Source organism: Apteryx rowi, unplaced genomic scaffold, assembly GCF_003343035.1.
Source record: "Apteryx rowi isolate R43461 unplaced genomic scaffold, aptRow1 scaffold_240, whole genome shotgun sequence".
NCBI classification, from domain to species: Eukaryota; Metazoa; Chordata; class Aves; order Apterygiformes; family Apterygidae; genus Apteryx; species Apteryx rowi.
In genome coordinates this window covers 168,198-187,962 of record NW_020448753.1, presented here as the reverse complement: position 1 = coordinate 187,962, position 19,765 = coordinate 168,198, and positions in this window count along the sequence as shown.

The following is a 19,765-nucleotide window of genomic DNA, read 5'->3' as shown; positions in this document are numbered from 1 at the left end:
GAGGTTAACACATTTTGAAGGATTTGCAAGGCTTAGTTCTTCCTGATGCTAAGCTTCAACAGAATTCGATAAGGAAGAAACGGAATACTATTAAGAATCAAACTGTTAGAGTCACTGCACAGAAGCATTTATTCACAGGCACCTACTCTGGAACTTGCAGCCTTTATTGGTAAGTCTCTCAGCTCCTCTTAAGTCAAGAGGAGCTTTGCCGCCCACAGTTTTAAAACAAATGCAGAGAAGTTGTCAGGTCATATCAACCTTTTGAGCATTTTACTCTGAAGCCATCTACAGTACAGGATAACAACCCTCAGACATCCATGAGTTTTACTGTATATTTAATTATTCAGACAACATCATTCCAATTCCAAAGACAAAGTGGCTTCCTAAATACATTTCACACATAAGTATAATACTGGATTATTCTTAAACATCTATTGTGATATTCTAGCACAGCTGCATATACTGCTACATCAAAGATAAATGCCTGCTGCATTAGCAGTTCTCATCAGTTCCCCATCTGCAGTTCTTCCTAGAAGTGACAGGAACATTTCATTGTTCTAAGTAAATCAAGCCACTACTCCTAAAATTTCCCTCCAAGCAAAACTACACATTCCTGGTTTGTATTAAGAACACATTACTGCAGAGCTCTAAGACGTCCTTAATGTGCTTGTGAACCTCTAAATAACTATTTATGCTGCGTGCAGTCTGTTGATCTATGCAGAAAACTCAAATAATGCACAACCCCTAGTATGCACTAATTACCTCAAGCATCAATTACAAGTCTACTAAAACCATTTGCAAGGGGTGAGGGTTTGAAGCTTGCCAGCATTTTATGTCATTCAATCTATTATCATTCTATGTTCTGCAAGCTAGCCTACAGTTAAGCTGATTTACCAAGACAGGTTATGCTGCATGGCCCTGAAACACATTATCTGGAAATAGGAAGCTTATCTATAAAAAGGCACATAAAAGCATAAGTTCATCATCTACTGGAACAAAACAGGAGATGACAACAGAATCTTCATCACTACAACAGCAAAACTGTATTTCAAGTCTACTGAGAAGGTAACTTAAGTGAGATCTGTTTCAAATAAAATTAAGTCAACATCTATATAAATGTAAGCTCCTCTATGCATTTATTCTGCAAGTACTTAGAGGAATTTCAGATACTGCATTTTCATTAGTAATTGTCTAAGCCTGGTAAAGCTATGCTAATATATGCCTCAAAACGACAGCAAAATATCAGGCTAATTCACCAACATAATGAATAATTAAAAGGGTTATTAAAAAGTACTAACAAGGACACTACAACTGTTCTACTATACCTGATTTCTGCATGGTGATAACCTACTGTACCTGGGTTTTATAATACAGTGCACCTTTACTAGCACAACCAAGCCTGACAGGGTACATCAATGTATGACAATTACAAAAAAGATAAAGGAAAGATTACATGAAAAATCATAGTAATATTTTGCAGCTAAGTCATCAGATCACATCCAATACTGTCAAGAGAGATCAGGAATTGGACTAGAATGTTTTCACTTTATTTGGTTTGACAACAGGTGTCATTTGATGCAGTACTTTTATTGGATAGTAAAAGAAACTAAAATGAGCCCAAGTTTCAGTAGAAAGGTGATCACTTCATAACAGCTGGAAGCACGAACACCTGCTTGCTTGTCTTCAGCATTTGTGTTAAGACATGTCAGAGGGAAAAATAAGAGTGGAAGAATATTGGTTCATCAGTTAGATGAAGCCAAAGTTGCTTAATACCTTTACATCCCTATCCAATGTTATGGTGTCAAGAGCATTTAGACAGGCAGCTTATTTGCTGTTAATGTAAAACGAAATTAAATAGAAGAGGGTTACTGTACTAGAAGTGGCAATGGGCAGGAAGATGGAACCAGCACTCACTCTATCCACTTTAGACAAAGTTCAAAATTCATGCTTGCCAGCTTGCTCCTGTTCAACCATTTAAGTCTTCTTCATTACATGCGTGCATGCCTATTCTCCTTTTTGCACCAAATCCTACCAATGGAAGTTCTGCAAATTTGATTGCAATGAGTGAAAGTAACAAATTAGCAGAGATACCAGAGACAGGTAAACTGGGAAAATACTGGGAGAAGGACTACCTTTGGGGGGGGGGGGGGGGGGGAATCCTAGAAACGCCCCACTTGCATCAGGATAAACATGTGACAAAAACACCAGGCAAGCTGCTTGGGAGGCAGATATTGATACATGCCCTATCCACAGAAAATAGAGCTCTGGAAGTGGTGAAGCATAGATTAATATACCAGACACCAGCTCTAATACTCATACTACTGGTTTTAAAACATGTTCATGTATCATGCTTGGCAAATTGAACAGGAAGAAAAACCCAGTGGAAACAGATTAGAAACCTTCAGGATTCTTAAATATAACATTGCCTGGCTCTGAGCTCATCATGAAATTATCAAAACAACATAACCAGAAGCTAAGTTTATACATTTAAATACATTTGGAAGTCCATTAAAGTTGACTAAATTACAAGTTATTCCTTTATTTTGTATTTGAAAGGAAATTTCACCTTGTACACTTCCACCAGGAAAAGTTCATGCTACATAAACAGGTGAACTCAGCTACTGTTCAAGAATCTTTTAGCTGTCAAAGTATGATACAGGTGACCTAATTTTGGGCAGGTTTAAACTAGCACAGTCAGTTGTTTGGGATACTGCAGTTCCAGGCATTGCACAGAAGAGACAGAGAACCCAGTACTGCCTCCAAAATAACACAGGCAATAGAACATTGGTAAGTGTTATGAAGCACACAGGCTAAAACACTGTGTCATGGTGCTCATGCTTACTCCTCACTTCTGTTGTGCCTATTCCCCCATCACTGAAGGATAATAATGGAAACAAATACGTTCTTACGCAGGCTGCTCCTTGCTTTTCAAGACCTACCGTCTTCTGTTATTTTAGCATCACAACTTCTAGCCTGAATTTTTCCCCCCAATACTTTAAGCAGGCGATCTTCAATTCATTTGGGAAAGTAGTCTTCACTCTTACCAAGCCTACCTTTCAATTCATAGCTACTACTAAAGTGCTTTTTAATTGTAAGCATTCAACTCTGGACTCTTCATTCACACGTTATACCGACATGAGATTCCACTAAGGGCAGAAGAGTATTCACTGGAATGCTTGCTATTGCATCTAGCCAGAAAAGAAAATTAGTTTTTAGACAAGCTGCTCCATCCATCCTGTAATTCGGCAAGGTTTTCACCACAGTCAGCTTTTACTGAGGAGAATACAAACCACGGAAGAGGAGCTCTCAGAACCTGTACAGGTCAGCAGCCTACTCCTTAAATAACTGTAGACAAACCAACTGATCTTCAGATCCTCACCTTGAAACCTACTTTTCAGCACTGACACTAACACAGTAGAAGTTTCCGTCTTTGTGTTAAACATATCAGTGGATGTTTTCTAAGACATTTAGTCAGCCACCTTTTATGGGCATTCCCCATGTTTGTTGTTAGGTTCTTCCCTTTGGGGAGAGGAGGCAGGGACAGGCTTCAGTTTCTAGGTTGATTGCTCTGGAAGGATTTTCTTTCCTTTCTTAAATAAGGAGCCAGATTTTCATTAGTGCCGAAGATCCAACATCAGATGGTTTCAGGAAAAGCATTAGCATTATATCTAGGCTTTCTGCACCTACTTTTATGAAACTTGGATTTTGCCAGCAGTCTTGACATGCGAATGGCAAAACTCCCATCTGAAGGAGTGTCAAGAGCCTCCCAGCTATATTTATCTACATTCATGATGTAATCCATTATTACTCCACGCTTGGATCTTCAAAACATAAAATGCTGTTAAAGAGCCTACAATATTGAAAGCAGTAAATCAAGTCTGTTGGATGCCACTTTTGGATACTCAATAACCCTCTTCAATTGAGAACACCAGTAGTGAATAAAACCTAGCCTTAAAAATTTAAACAAATAGACTTGTTCGTCAGCAATACAAGCTACTGAGCCACCCAGAACAAAACTGCCACACTCCTCAGAATTTCTGGTCTTGTCTTCCGATTGACACATTCATTTAATTATAAAGAATTGTTCAGACAGTAATTCATTTTGCTTTGGAAGTAGGGCTTTGTTGTTTGTTTTTTAAATGAGCTCCACGTAACAGCGAACTTCTTGCCATGCCCTTTTCTACTGCAATGCTGTGATTTCTTTTTCAGCATAATATAGTTGTGGATTTTAGTTAAGTTTATCATGGGCTTGAAGCACTCTGTAGTAGCAGAACACTTCTGAACTAGGACACCGTTTCAGAGCTACCCATAACTGCAAGTAGTTTAAACCCAAACAAGTCAACCCACTCTTGATATTCTTACCTTTCTGATAAAAAACAAGAAAACCCGATTCTAAGAACTTGCCTTAGAACTCCAGGGTATCTGAAGTCATTAAAAAGACCAATAATATAAAAGCTTTCTCCAAGAAGGCAGTAAGAACACATTTTAGAGGTGGGGTGTTTTGTTTTGTTTTTTTAAAACACATTAAAAAACAAAAGGTAATCCAACCTACAAAGAGGATCTGGCTACTACATGAGGCTACCGTTTAAGGGCTTTCTAAGGTGAATTGAATTTGGATGTTTCATCTATAAGTTAGTAAAATAACCACTGAAAAAACAGGGTAAGAGAGACTACTTGCTCAAATGCATTGTAGGTATTACATAAAAAAGAAAATTTATTCAGATAAAAATCTCGGCACAGGAGCTCACTGTGCCTCATTTTTACCACCTCTAGTTATAAACTGTGCCACATCACTCTTATTTGTAAAGCTCTAAAAATAATAATTTTGCCCTCTTGAAAATAATTACTATGTTAAAAAGCAAACTTGAAAGTCTCTCACCACCCCCTATAGTTGCTATACTTAGCAATAGCTATATGATCACTGCTGATCAAGTCAAGCTGCATTTCATAGTAAGTGAAGACAAGATAGCAATGACATTTTTCTTCTGCACAGTGAGAAACATCATGAACTAGAATAATGATGCATTTTAGGCTCACTGTAAGATGCAGTAAAAAGACTGAGACTTACTTCTCAACAACTTCTTTGCTACCCACCAGTTTCACTGAATGAAGTTCTTCCTGAGCAAGCAGATAGAATATATTAAGGCTAAGTGCACAGATTAATAAGAGAAAAGAAATAATGTTCTCTGAAATAGCAGGGAAGAGGAACAAAGAGGAAGAAATGTCTTCTGTTTTTCCTCAATACTATTTGTACTATATTTAGTACATCTGTTTACCACAGAAAATTTTGTTGGGTGGGAAATGGTAAGGGGAAATCAATGCCTGTTTTGCCATGTTTGCTTGAGCAAGGTAAAATATAGTATGAACTCTACCAGGACCACAGAAGTGTTTGCCTCCCCCCACCCCCCTCTTTTTAAAGAAACACTAACAGATAAACAGAAGTTTTCTAAAGTATAATTTACTGTCGATGTTTGTTTGTTTGTTTGTTTTTTAAATGGTGGGAAATGTGGAATTTTTCCTCAATATCAAAGCAAGTCAGCAAACAGCACTATATTCTTCAGTCTGCCTTCTTACTGCAAGGATGCATTAACTCATTGCAAAGTCTCCATTACAGAGAATGGCATTCTGTCAGAAGTGCATAAGATGACCACCCAGCAGCTTCAGTGAGGAACCTTTCCCCAGAGCTTCTAAAGGAGCAAATCCAAAGGCAACTACTATACACAGAAGTAACATAATTAATTGTTAATAGGTTTGTGCTGTGTAGCTACCTTTTGATGTTTATAATCCTGTTTTACCATCAGGAAGTCTCCAACACTGACTTTGATGTTTAACACTGGGTTATTGGTCACATCCAAATAAAAATATCTACAGCTCTCTGGGCAGTACATCAGAGAGATACTGGTGTTAAGTTTAAAAATAAACCCAAGCTACTCACATCTACATGAAAGGAATAAGGAGAAACAAGCCCATGCAAAATTTTCTTTTGAGGCCAAGATAACAGATGGACCCTAAATTTAACTCCTGTGAGTTTAGGAAAGCTAAGCAAGTGTAGGAAGTTAAATTTGAGAGGGGACAGATGTACTGCCTTTAGAACAACTAAACAGAGTAAGCACAGTAGCAGGCTTCCTAGAAGCACTGCTTTCCAGATACAGCAGAACAAAAACCAAGCTCTCCTCTTGAGCGAGGACATCTGCGTCAGAGAGGCACGAGGGTTTGCAGAAGGAGCTCTCCTTTCAAGGGGAGAATGAGAATGGACAGGAGAAGGCAAAATCCAAACCAGAAATTAGGTAGCTTGCTGCCTAAATATGGCAGTCAGAGGAGAGAGCATAATTAAACTGATAGTTTACTCCACCTGCTCTGTTCAGGGAGACAGTATTTTGAAACAGCATTTTTTTAAATATACTGAGGTACACTAGAAGAACACGCTTTTGCCATGCATACATATACCAAGAACGCACAGTTGCTACATATGCAAGTGTGCAACCCCTCTTCTTTTCAAAATATAGATACACACGTGGCAGGGGATAAGCACCAAAGCCAGCTTGCTTGCCTTCTCACCCTTCCTACTACTAAAAGATTGTAAACAAAATTCCAGGACTTGATTAGCAAAGCAAATATTTACTAGAACGGCATCAAACATATAGAATACGCTGCTCACTAACAGCCCCAGCAGGAGGCCTAGGAGAGCTCAAGTAGCAACCACCACGACTGGGTACATCCCAAGCTAGGAAGGGGTAGAACTTTATTTTTTGCCTTCTTACACTCACCAAGACCACAAGCTAGCATCCACTAAGTCCTCAGGTGGGAGATCTCTACCAGCTGTGCAAGGATATTGACTCAGTATGGACTGGCTCTATACCTGGGGCCCACTAGCACAGAGAGTGCTAGACAGGTGACAAAACACAGCGCTCTCCAGCAGAAGCCCCAGTCTCTTTTTAGCTCCCCTTTGCTAGCACGTAAGCAGCATAAGAACAAGTGCACGCATACACACACACAGAGTGACCCTGGTGTTACTCCCCTTTATTTTGTGCGGATGAGTAAGTCGAGAGCTATTTATTTTAGTAAAGTTAAGGAAACTCTTCAGTACTGCATCTCATTTGATACTGCTGTACTGGGACCAGAATTTCCAAAGGCACATCTGAGTGATTTTAACAGTTTTCTAGAACACACTGGTATTTCACCTCCTTCCAGTTTGACAGTTTCAAGCCTGCTTCATGAAGTCTCCCTGCTCGCATGTGGTATGGGGGAATCAGCTCACCAGGATCTGTGCTAGCCCACACGAGCAAGAAGTTATCCTGCTGCCATGTTTCCTCAGTGGAAGCGCACTATTCTTCAGATACACTTAGTCAGGATTAGGATCCAGCATCTCTGACATATAACACATCCTTGCTGAGATAGTTAGACTCAACTTACTCATCTACGTCTGCAAAATAAGGATTAAATTCATCAACTTTGAAAGAATATTTTCAATTCAAAGAAGAATTACCATACAGGATGCCTCAAACTGCCAAGCCACAGCCGATGCGTTCAGCCATACTTCTTTTACTACATTTTCTCCAAGGTATTGGGCAGATCCTCTGCATATTATATTAAAGCAGGCCAACATGAAACTGGCCAATAGAAAAGTAAACAAGAGATCTCCTTTGACACCATCGCAGGCTTCAGGATCCTCAAGGCATTACAATTCATTCTGCATAGTTTCACCACATCCCAGGCATTACTACTTATTGTGACTTAGCTTCCTGTTTCAACTAATTCAGACTTTGCTAATTGGAGATCAAATTTTTTCCATCTCCCAGGAATCTACCGGTCTGAGCTACCTAGAATGGGGAGATCAAGCTACCCTACCTTGTCTTTACTCTTTGGAAATGAAAGCAGCCTGCTCAAGTCCAATCTGTTGCTGACAGAGAATTCAAATTCAGCTAAAATCATTACCCAATTAAGTTGGCAGAAAGTTAAAAGCAGCAAATTTGAATGTTTTCTATTACTCTCCCCTCCCAAAATAAAAAAGGAATTAATTTTAATTGGCAACAATAATGGAACATGATGGACATCAAGTATTAAGACAGATTTCTTGAGAGAACTCCATTATCAGAAAGAGGAACAGGTCTGTAATAGTTAAGAGGTTACTACTAGCAATTACATCTGTCTGAATTAGACTTTTTGCCAAGTTAACTCTCCACCAACAGAAACATTCAGTTGAGCAAGAGGAGTAAAGGGGAAAACCTGTGCTTAGCTGAGCAGCTGACATAAATCTGCAATACTTTGTTAGCTTTTCATCTGCCAAGATGCATGACAACTTACAAATCGGCTATTTGTCTCCAAAGGGTTTTTTTTAAGTTCCTTTTCTAAAGCAGTTTTCAAATGAAAGCCACTAACCTTCACATTTGCACTCAACATAGCAACCAAATCTACCAAAACAGCAGTAAACTATTTCCTAAAGTTCATTAGATTTTAAATTAAATTAAAAAAAAAAAAATCAGTCTAGAAATGAGCTTCTCGGGCTTGGTTCAAAAAGTATTTAAAATTAAACTGGTTAAAATTTATAACTCTCCCTCAGAGGGAACAGAAAAGAGAGCCTCCCGATTAGTTGTACTGTCCGGGATCCTTTGGTTTCACCCTAAAAGCTACAAGGCACATCAGACCAGTTTTACTTAATACTTATTATTACAATAGCAAGTTATTAAACAGCCACTGCTATTCATTTAGGCACAATACAGGAGCATATACTAACATAATGCACAAAACCAGACAAAATTAAAGATCTAGACAAGCTATAAAATTAAACAAAGCTCCAGTGACCTTTGTGCAAGTCAGTTACCTTCACAAAGTAAATTAAACGTGTTAACAAAGACACTTAAAGATCAAGGATCACTGCATTGGTTATCACAAGCAAAGTATAATTTCAGTTAACTAAGATTGTCTAGCAGAGGCTCTCCATCTAGCATAAGAGGTTTAATTTCCTTCACTAACAAGCATGACCTGTGAAACAGTTATGCCATGCTACTTCTACAAAAACCAAAAAAACCCCAAAACAAACACACATTCTTAAGCATTTCTTAAATCTCAAAAGAATCTGCTTTTTAGAGACACTCACATAGCAAAAAGTTGCATAAAACAAAGATAGCCTCTCAGAAGTAAATTGATTAATCTGACTATGCACTTGGCCTGTAGATAAAACAAGATTGGTGCCTAATTTACTAATACAGTTTTCATTACTCTAGAGGAAAATAAACAAGTTGCAAGCAGAAAGCTAGGTAGAAAGAACAAATATTGAAGCAGATGCGCTTTGAAGAATACACTTCCCCCAACCTGAAAAGATTACTCAAATCTTTCCGCTACGGGTCTAGACATAAGAGATAGGATACAAGAAAAAAGCCAAACTATACCTACTCTCCACAACAAGAAACCATTAATCATAACTCCTAGCAGGGAGTAAAAAACAGTAATATTCCTACTACTGTGATTTTTTGCTCAACTGTCACCATAAGCACCTTTCACATAAAAGCCCTATCTACTCATGGACAGAGGATACCACTGCACAATCTAGAGATAAAGCAAGCCAGTCAAGTATACAGTGCATACAACACACAACACACCTCACATACATGCAACTCAGGGTCCATTGTGTCAGTGGATCCAGCCACTCAGGCTTAAAATTTAAAATGCTGATGCACCAAGTTATTTTGGATTTGAGTAACAATGTTTAACTTCCAAAGGAATATATGTAGTGCCTAGCTAAGGAAAGCAGCATATTAAGGGAACAAAAGACCATCAAGCAGAATGCAGTCTGAACCAGTTTCTACTTCCAAATCACTGGTGAATGGAAGATGAAGTGAATGTAGCAAGGTAAGCAGCAAGAATGAAGAACAAGAGTTCAGCTCGCTGCAATTCCTCCACTGCAGCTGTTGTGACTAGAATTGCAGAGAAGTCCCTTTGAATGTAGCACAGTTACAACACTCCTGCTACATTGCGGGGTGGGAGATTGATGCCTGTCTGCAGCCTTCCCTGGGCACATGATGCATGGCAACCGTACACGAACTGGAGCAGTTTGAAGCACCAAAGACTCAGGCTTTGTACCTGGAAAGAATACGCACAGAGTGAGAGCAGAGTCTACACAGTTCAGCTCTTAACACCCATATCAAAGACTTCACATCCACAGAATAGATGCAACACAAGTACCTCTGCAACATGCTCAATAAATGCATGTGAAACTCCTATAACAGCTCTTGCTCCTGTGTAAGAGCACCTGTGAAAGATGCAGAGTAAGACACAAATCTATAGATCTCTATCCTACCAACAGACCAAGTTAGAAGAATGCTGATATATCCTACTACTATAGTGTAGTAGTGAGTGTTAGGAGGGACGTTACTTGCTTTTGGTTTGTCATTGATTCTTCAATCTTGTATTCAAATTTGGAGACAGCCAGACTAAGAGATCAAAACTGCAGATCGCCTTCCATTTTAGGTCCAGGCATGTCATGTCAATCATTCGTCTAGAATTTCACACACACACCTTGACATTTTGCTGTACATCCAGTATCATTAAGAGTGCACAGAGGATGACCAAATAGAAGCTTTTATTACCCCAAACATGAGCAGAGATCAATAACATCTCTAGAAAGCCAATGAAAAACAAAACTTTGCCGTAGTAAAGTTCTGAAATATAGGCAATTTAGACCAGTTAAGTAGACAAAGGTAGAGTTCTTCTCATTTTATTACAATATCCCATTTCTCACCCCTGACTAGCCCCAACTATACACTGAGGTCTACTGATCCAAGAGTGCAGTCCACTGCTGCAGCCTGTCACACTCCTACACTTCTCCTAAGCAGGAGGTCACATCAGGCAGTGGGCAAGCATTCTCCAATAGTAAGCTGAGTGAGGCAATAACCCTAACAACTGTCAGGTCTTCTGTATTATGCAGGAGACCCAAGCTGGATTCCTGCTTTCCCAGCTTTTAGAGCACACAAGAGCTGTGGAAGCTTTTGGAAAAAGGCAACACCTTAGGCCACAGATTGCCAGCTGATTAAGCAAAAGCAGTAGGTATTGTTCTGTTCTCTAATTCAACTTTGAACCAACTGAGCAATACCAGACTAAGTGTCATCTTTAAATAACTTCATGAAACAGCTTTTGCACATCCTGGACCCAGTGACCCCCATAGCACTCCATAACAGATCCAACAGCACACAGTACTTCAGATTGTGCCCCCAGGCTCCTTTTTGGGCAGGCATTCCCTTCAGGGCCGCATGCAGGATGGTGCAGGCAAAATAATCCCTCACTGTTCAGATCTGTCTGTTCACAGCTACACAATGAAAAACTACAAGGACAAAACAATCCCTAAACTTCTCCCAGAAAATGGGATTTGATATGGCAGCAGAGGTCTGAACACAGTAAAATGAAAGACCCGTTTTAGAGAACTAACTACTTGAAAGTAAGAAGTGGGAGAAGTTAGAGGGCAATACAAACGATAGTTTTAGTATCACTTAATAAACAGAACACATACTAAAAACACTTAACCTGCCAGTGCCTCAGTCTCCTCCAAATACATAGCTTGGTGCATAGTGGTTCAACACTGGCTGCCAGGAAATCTGTCAAGGATTTGTTTGCTATGGCATCATTACTTTGGGAGAACTGGTTGGTAGAAGTGCTGCACAAGTATATTCAGCCACCCAAAAGAGTGCAGCAAGTTCCAAACAGGCACTGGCACCACGCAAAAGTTCAGGAGACTCCAGATAGGATGTTGGAAGGACCATTCCCAGTGCTAGTGTAAATACACATTAGTACAAAGGTCAGGAAGTGGGTCATGCTCCCCTAGATCAATACTCATTTTCAGACACACAGGCCTTATGCTACTCAAGTTTACACATGAAATTTGGAGAGAACTAATAAGAATGCAGAAAAAGCACAGTCAAAGAAAGGAAGTTACAGATCTTATAATCCTCTTCATAGTACAAGTGTTATTCCAGTGGACAGAAAGATGGCAGAGGTGGATAGAGAGAAAAAACATGTTAAAGCTACAGGTAGTACCATGATCTAGTTCTTTTCTTCCTTAAAAATACTCATGAAACTAAGTCTACAAGAAGGTCGTTCACATTCTGCAGGGGAAGGGAGGTTCAAGAATTCATTACCCTAAGGTTATTATAGATCTTCAGGGCCAACACGTAAATCTCACCCTCCACAATCCACGGCCTGTCTCTTCCTGCATGATTATCAAGCACCATTTGGCAGCCTAATTTACTTGTCAGTTAAAACCCTCTTACAGCAGAAATTAGTTTGTAGAAATGGGCACAACCTTCTCCCACAGCCTGGGAAAATGTGCTTACTGTTTGGCAAGCTTGGCTTGTCAATAAAACTTCTAGTCTGTTCATTTTATAGCTGCATGTTCCACTGCCCAAAGAGTATCATTAAAAACTCCCATCTGTGAGTGGTCAAAACAACCTGCAGATGTTTTCAGTTACTAGAAATCCAACAAAGATGCAGGAACCCAGACAAATATAATTCCTTACCTTGTTTTAGATTTTAAAAAGAGACAAGAGGACTGTTTCCCCACCTTCCTTCTCCTGCTATATTTGTCCAATTATTCAGAACAAAACTCTATACTTACAAGATCTGAGTTACTGTGGTCAGTTAAGTGATGTGCTACATGTGTGCCTGTCTCTTACTCATGTTCATGAGGAAAATCTGGTTGGAAATCTTATTGACATGCAAATAACATGCATTAGGTTTTGATCAACTGCTATAGAGTTATTGAGTAGCAGCATCTCTTATCTATCACAGCAGTGAGACTCATTCACTCTACACATATGGCACACAGCAGATAAACTTTCCTTTCAAATAATACTATTCTAAAATATACACAGAAAAGGAATTAATCTCCGCACAAGAAGTATAGATCTTGTAGTTCAAAAGTAGATTCTATACTAGTTTCCCACAGAAAATATATATGGGGAAGAGAGGAGTGAACTATTATCAACAAGCCAGCAGAGGGAGTACCAATCACTGAGACACTGAAATATAGGATATTTCAAGGGGAGTGTGGAGGGGTGAGATTCCATCCAGAATTATATAGTTTGCTAAATGCAACAATACATTTATATACCTAGCAGTGGTGAGACCAGAAGACTCATGTTTTCAGAACAGCTTTCACAATATAATCTGCTTTACAGCATTAACCCTGTTGAAATACTTTGCCTACTCTACAGCAACATTATATTTTCTTTACGCTAACTATACAAATAAGATCAATAAGAACAAGCAACTTGATATATAGCCATGAAGAAACTCAAGACTGAAAGAAAAATGCTTGATATTTGTCTCAAGTGCAATAAGATGCAACAATTTTCCGCCTAAAGCTCTGAGCACGAGATGATTGTAAACCTTAACATTGACTTGTCCATCTGCAAAATAAAAACCATTATCTCCATACTTAGTTTTGTCAAGGGCAAACAGCAGGTCACCAGCTGGGAATAAGAACACTTCTTACTCCTACTCCTGTCCTTAATCACAATACCATGGAAATGATCACAAAAACAACCTTCAATCACATTTCTAGCTAGTGCAAACCCACATTGCTTCCACTGTCTTTAATACAGTAAATTACAACAGCTGAGAATCAGAATTTCAGAGAAATACTGGTGAGAATCCCCAGAGGAACCCCCTAGTAAAGGAGGTGGGAGAAAAGCAGCCCACATCATGGATAGCTACCAAAGACCTAAAATCCAGCTAGAACGCACATCATATACCACCTCCTTAAGTCACGTTGCTCTATTGCAACAAAGCCTGCTTAGGTTGTCCAAACTCCTAATTCAAGAGTTCTGCAGAGAAAATGGGACAATTAGGCAAGGACACAGGTAAAATGAAGTTATGACAACCTCATTCTTAGACTTGCTGAGCCAAGATAAAAACAGGAACACTGGCAAGAATAGCCTAAAAGTATCTACAGACCACAAACCATGAAGAAAGGTGGAATTAACATAATAAAGCAGGCATGAGTAGGAATAATAGGATCAAATTAGAATAACACAAGTGTGGGCTGCATATCAGGAAGTACTTCTGGCCTGCAAAATCCACTTACCTAAGAAGCTTCCCACACACCCCAGTGCAGGGTGAATAGCATGAGATGACCTTCTTGCCACCTGCAAGTGGAAGGCTCTGAAAGCAGATATTTAACTCATCTTGGATATCGGCTGTCTACTTTACAAGCAACTCTTTGCATATTAGGGTCATAATCCCTAGAACTCAGGAGAAATTCATTATACTGCAATGTTTTGCAGGTCTGCACAGCTGTACTCTTCAGCAGCCCACAAAATCAGACTACTCAGCATCTAAGACCATCTAAGACCATGGTCTGACATACAACACTGGATCTGGCACAGCAGTTTCAGTCTAGCATCATTTGATCAGCTCATGATTAACAGCCACCTAATTTTATTTTTATACCCAGTAAAACTAATTTTTTTTTGAGATGCTATTTGCAAGAGGCATTTAACCCTTTAGCAGTTTTAATAATTTACTTCTCCTATCAGTATGCTATGATAAGATACCTTGAAATACCTTTTCTTTTTTCTCATAGCCTCTGCCATCTGCTATTAAAAAGCTCTCCCTACAGATACATCCCTTTGAGCATGATGTATTTTGCTTCAGGTTTTCAAAAAAACTGAAACTTTTGTTTTGCCAGGAGACACTTTCCCTAACGGCTGAAGTTTTGTCTTCCTATGCAAATAACCAAGCCAACAAGACTACAAATAAGATTCAGAAACATGTATGTCTATGCTTAATTTTCCCCCAAAGTTTACTATAAGTGGAAAAGGACAAAGTTTAGCTTCCCTTGCTCAATAGCAAGCTAAGTTCTTCTTCAAAATCACTGTGCTTGGCACGTTTGAAAAATGCTTTTGCTTTTTTCCCCCGTGCCCATACAGCATGTTTCTATACAGTTGTTCAGTACCATCCCTCTAACATACATTTAAGGATGTAGAAGTGTATTGTTTTGACAAATGGGGATTACTACATTGAAGATTACATTAATTTTTAGGATTGACCCAAAAGCCTTTAGCTTATTATGACAATAATGCACTGTTCCTAACTTACTGACTTTTCAGGAGAAGTTAAGAATACAGCTGCTCAAGTTTAAGCTGCCCTATTGCACTCAGGCCAATATACAGCACTCAGCCACATTTTCTGATAATAAGTAGAAGACCAAGACTCATGTTCTACACTTCATGCCAAAACTGAGAATAACCAATACACTGCTAGTGAACGATGGACATCATATACAGGCTTGCTCTGGAGAGGGGTTGTTTTGGAGGAGTGGGAAGGGATCTTCATACATGCATTCTACTCACAGCAATTATAATAGCTCTTAATCACTCACTAGGGACATACAACCCATGAACTTTACTAAGCATTTTCCACAAGCAGATCTTTGGAAATGCATTTCAATTGTGTCAGTAGTGAATTCAATGGCAGAACATCAAAGCACTAACTAGGAGGAAAACATACTTTGTTCTTGAAGTTCCCAACACCGGAAGCCCCGCGTTAGGAAGCTCAACATTACTGTCTGTGTCAGCAGAATAAGAGGCTTCATTAGAGAGAGTTCCCTGATCCACTGAGCACTTTAATTCTTTAGGTCTGGTATGCTTTAAATGGGACAGGTTTACTTCATTTCAAGTTTTGAAACCATCTTTAAACTTCATTAAGCTATACGAAGTGTTACTTTCTGCTGCATTTATTTTTCTCTGACAAAATAGCATGTATTTTTGCTGTTTTCTTCATGTTCCATATTCTCTCTCTCTCCTTTCATTTCCAGGAAAGTTCATGATACCAGCATACCATTTTGTCATCACCATGGTTTTTTTGTTTATTAGTTATATGTTCTCCATCATTTCTCAAATTAATTTGTCTTCACATGTTCTCATTTTAATTAATGTTGAGCAGATGTTAAGTACAAGAATTTGCCAATATTTCAGAGAATCAAAATAGTTTAGTTAGCAAGTTCATGTCTTATTACACATCTTCACACTATGGATTTCCTACAGTCTGCCAAGACTGCCAGAACAACAAATGCCTGTTTTAAGTGATGCTCACTCATCTGCTGATGTACAAATCACACTAATGATGTTGAAACACATGCTTCAAAAGCAAAAGCACTCCCTCACTCCCTTCAGTGAGAAGTTCTTATTCACACAACTGGAAAGGGATGATTACTAAGCTAAGTGTTAAGAACAAAAGGAGCAGAGTGTTTTAAGTTACTTGAAGATACAAGTTTACATTCTGTCCAACCACACAATCATGTCATTCGTAACTACTATAGGGCTTACAGAGTAATTAGCATACCATGGTAGTAAAGTGCTCATTTTGGACAAAAACTATGCTTTGCACTGGTAAAGTAAGATATTCTTCCCAAGCAAAATAAGCTAAATAGGTAGAGCTGCAACTTTCAGTTGTAACTGCACTTCTATTAGAGGCTTCTCCCAGCAAGACTGTCAGTCAAAAATCACACTTTCCTACTCAGCTGATTGAGATAGAGGGCCTAGCAAAAGCACTTCATCTACACGCTTGCTGTCAAGAAGGCAGAGAAAGCAGAGTCTAATCCAAACATGCATATACTTTTATAGAAGCTGGATACCCCTACTTTCACCAAAGCAAACAAAGATGAGCTTCTGTTAAAGTGCAGCACAGGCAATGAAACATGATTTACATCATACCAACAGTCTGTCTTAGTAAAGAACATCCCTGGAGGCAAAAAAAGGTCAGGCTAGTCTCTACACTAATGCAGTCTTTGGCTTCCTGCTGAGATTGTGAACAAGAATAGCACTCAGTGCCAAAAGCGACATGCAAAGCCACAAACACATTTTACATAGGCCGCAAAGCAGCTTTCAGATGTGACTAGCACCATAGCGACAACTTCCATTTACTAGATTGCACTACATAACTTCAGCCTCAACTGAGGTGCATCTTCTACATACGGTGAGGGTTTCTTAAAATTCTAGATTGTGACTATTCCCCCCCCCCAGAACAAAGGCAGCCCAAGATTCATTTAAAAATAAAGCAAAAGCCATCAAGCCAGGTGCAGCGTTTACACTAAATTATAAACAACAGCCTAAGGTTGTTTCTTTCTTAGCAGGCAACTCTTTCTGTACCTACCTCCTCCCCAAATGCTCACTGGGAGCTTTTTCACTGGAAAAAAGCAGTAGAGTTTCACTTAAGTACAAACCTAATCTAGTAACCTGCCACTGTTGAATTTCAGGGCTGGAATAACTCCTGTACTTACATATTTGAGAAAAATCCAGTAAGTTCATTTCTACATATTTACACTAATTACCAAAATGGATGTTGAACATGCCTTCATTACACTGAGGATCCGAGTTTGAGCTTTTTTTTTTTTTTTTTTTTTTAAGTTTTTGCTGTTTTCAAGTGTTAAATGAAATGTATCAATTAGAAATTAGGTTTTTGCAGCTAGTTAAATACCTATTGTTATCTTTAACATGCCAATTCATTACTTCTAACAGAAAGCCTTGCAATCAACTAATCATCCACAACTCCACTTATGGATTTTAAGGTTGATTCAGTCAGCAAATTACTACAAAATTAAATGAAACAGCACCCAAACCTTATTTTGGTATATTGCCTTGCTTGCAAGACAATAAACACCTCTGCACCTACTAATCCTTGCCTCTGCTCTTCTCCCCAAACCACCAACCTACACAAAATACAAACATTATTTCAAAAAAAAAAAAAAAAAAAAAGGGGGGGGCGAAGTAAACAAGGACACAAAACAGTATTTGTACCTTTTAGGATTTTTTTCTTTCAGAAATCTGGGCTCATTAACAGATCTTGCAAGAGAGATCAAGCTAAAAAGTTTTTACAGATAGGCCAACTTTTCCAAACTGTTTAAACAAGCTTCAGCTGTACATTCGTCCCATTGCGGGAACTGCGAAGTTTCAGGACTTACGTAGGGCATTTTTTCATTTATGAAGCATAAGAACTAAATGCAAGTATATTCTCTTGTACACTTCCATGCTTTCTTTTGTATCGCACAAGTTACCCAAGTTAACTCGACCACCACCTGCTAGCGTGGAACAGCAGTCTTAACACTACAGTCTATGATCTGCATCCACTTTACACAGGTCAAACTGCTGCGGAGAGAGAAGACAACATTGTCTAGAAAAAGCTATTGAAGTCCCAAGGTGCAAGCACTATAGATGACTTCTAAAGTACTGATTTCTCTAAGTATTTAATGAAGATAATCCCAGTTTCCTTTAAAAAGGGTTCTAATCATCTTTGCATTGAAGCATTAAGGGGTAAGAACAAACACGGATCGCTGCTGACGCTCAGGCGTGAAGCAGTTGTGCTGCCTCTGGAAGGGCACAGAGGCAAGAGCTGCGCACTGAGGGCTGGCGGGAACAAGGAGCACGTGCCACCCCACACGCTTTCTCCTGTCAGCAAGCGCCCAGAGCAAGCATTATTTATACTAGATCCTAAATTGTTCTAGAATGTCAGCAAACAAGGGACCCTCATCCCCCACCCAAACACATGCAAGGTGCACGTGACGTTTAGTTCTGGGAATACTGAGACTACTCCTCTGTGAATGTGAAGGTTTTCAGAGAGCCAGGATAACTGCAGGACTGGGCAAAAGTCCCTAAAACACGGGTATTTCCTATTCTCCAAGGCAGATTTCCTCCACCTTTTGCAGTCAGCCAGAGTAAACCCTTTGGGTGGCTGGCTTGTTCCACCTGCGGTGCAGCTGGAACCACAGGAGCCACTGCCCCAGCCATCCTGTGCAACTGGGGGAAAAGCAAGTCCAGCCACCCAGTGACACCAGGTGTCCTGGAGAACGGGCCCACTCCCTAGAAAAGAAAGGGAGAAGGACAACTCCTTGGGGACAGAGAAGCAGAACTCCTCAGAGGAAGGGGGCCATGCAAAGCCCCAGAGAAAGCAGTAGCCATCTCCCCAGGGACAAGCCGACTGCACTTGGGCCAAAGAGCCCAGCCTGGGACTAGACTCACAGAGATGGCTGGCTCCCAGCTTCCCTGCTAAGCCCTGCAGGCTGTGCCTTAAAGCAATACAACTCTGCCATAAATATCCCAGATTAATTCTGACCCCAGCAGCAAATCCACTTAAGAGACTTAAAAACCTCCAAGTCCTCAGAGCTGCTTGCCTAGAAAGGGCTCTGCAAATGAGTCTTGGTCTGGTTGAAGGCAAATATTATCAAATAAGGCAAGCCATTTGTACAATTTTTAGTAACATCATTCGCAAGAGGTAAAGGCGATAAGATAGCTGAGTCGATACATCAAACTAGGAGTACAGCCACAAAAGCTTTGAGTGCTAGATGTGAGTGCATGGGGGAGGATTTGTGCAAATATTCCATACTTTCTGGAAACGGCTCTTTCTCCTTATAAAAGGATTGCTTGTTAAACAATAGCATATGCTCTCCTGTCTGGTTATGGAGCTATTTTCTTAGTTTTCCAAACTGGATCTGATTAAAAAAAAAGGATTCCAGCATCATTAGCAAAATCCCTAAGCGTTAGCACTCCTACAGCAGGAAAGAAGGCAGGGAAGGCAGAGTTGCCTCCCTTTCCACCCTGCTACATCAGACGGGCGAAGAGCACTTGGGAACGGGAGCTGGCAAAGGCGGCAGCGAGTGACCGGCGACACCTTCCGCGCCGCTCCCAACCCCCGCCCGAGCCCGCTCAGCAGAGGCGGTTGCGAAGCGCCGCGCTCGCGGGACCCCGGGGCAGCGGCGCCCGCTGCGCTGCCGCGGAGGAGC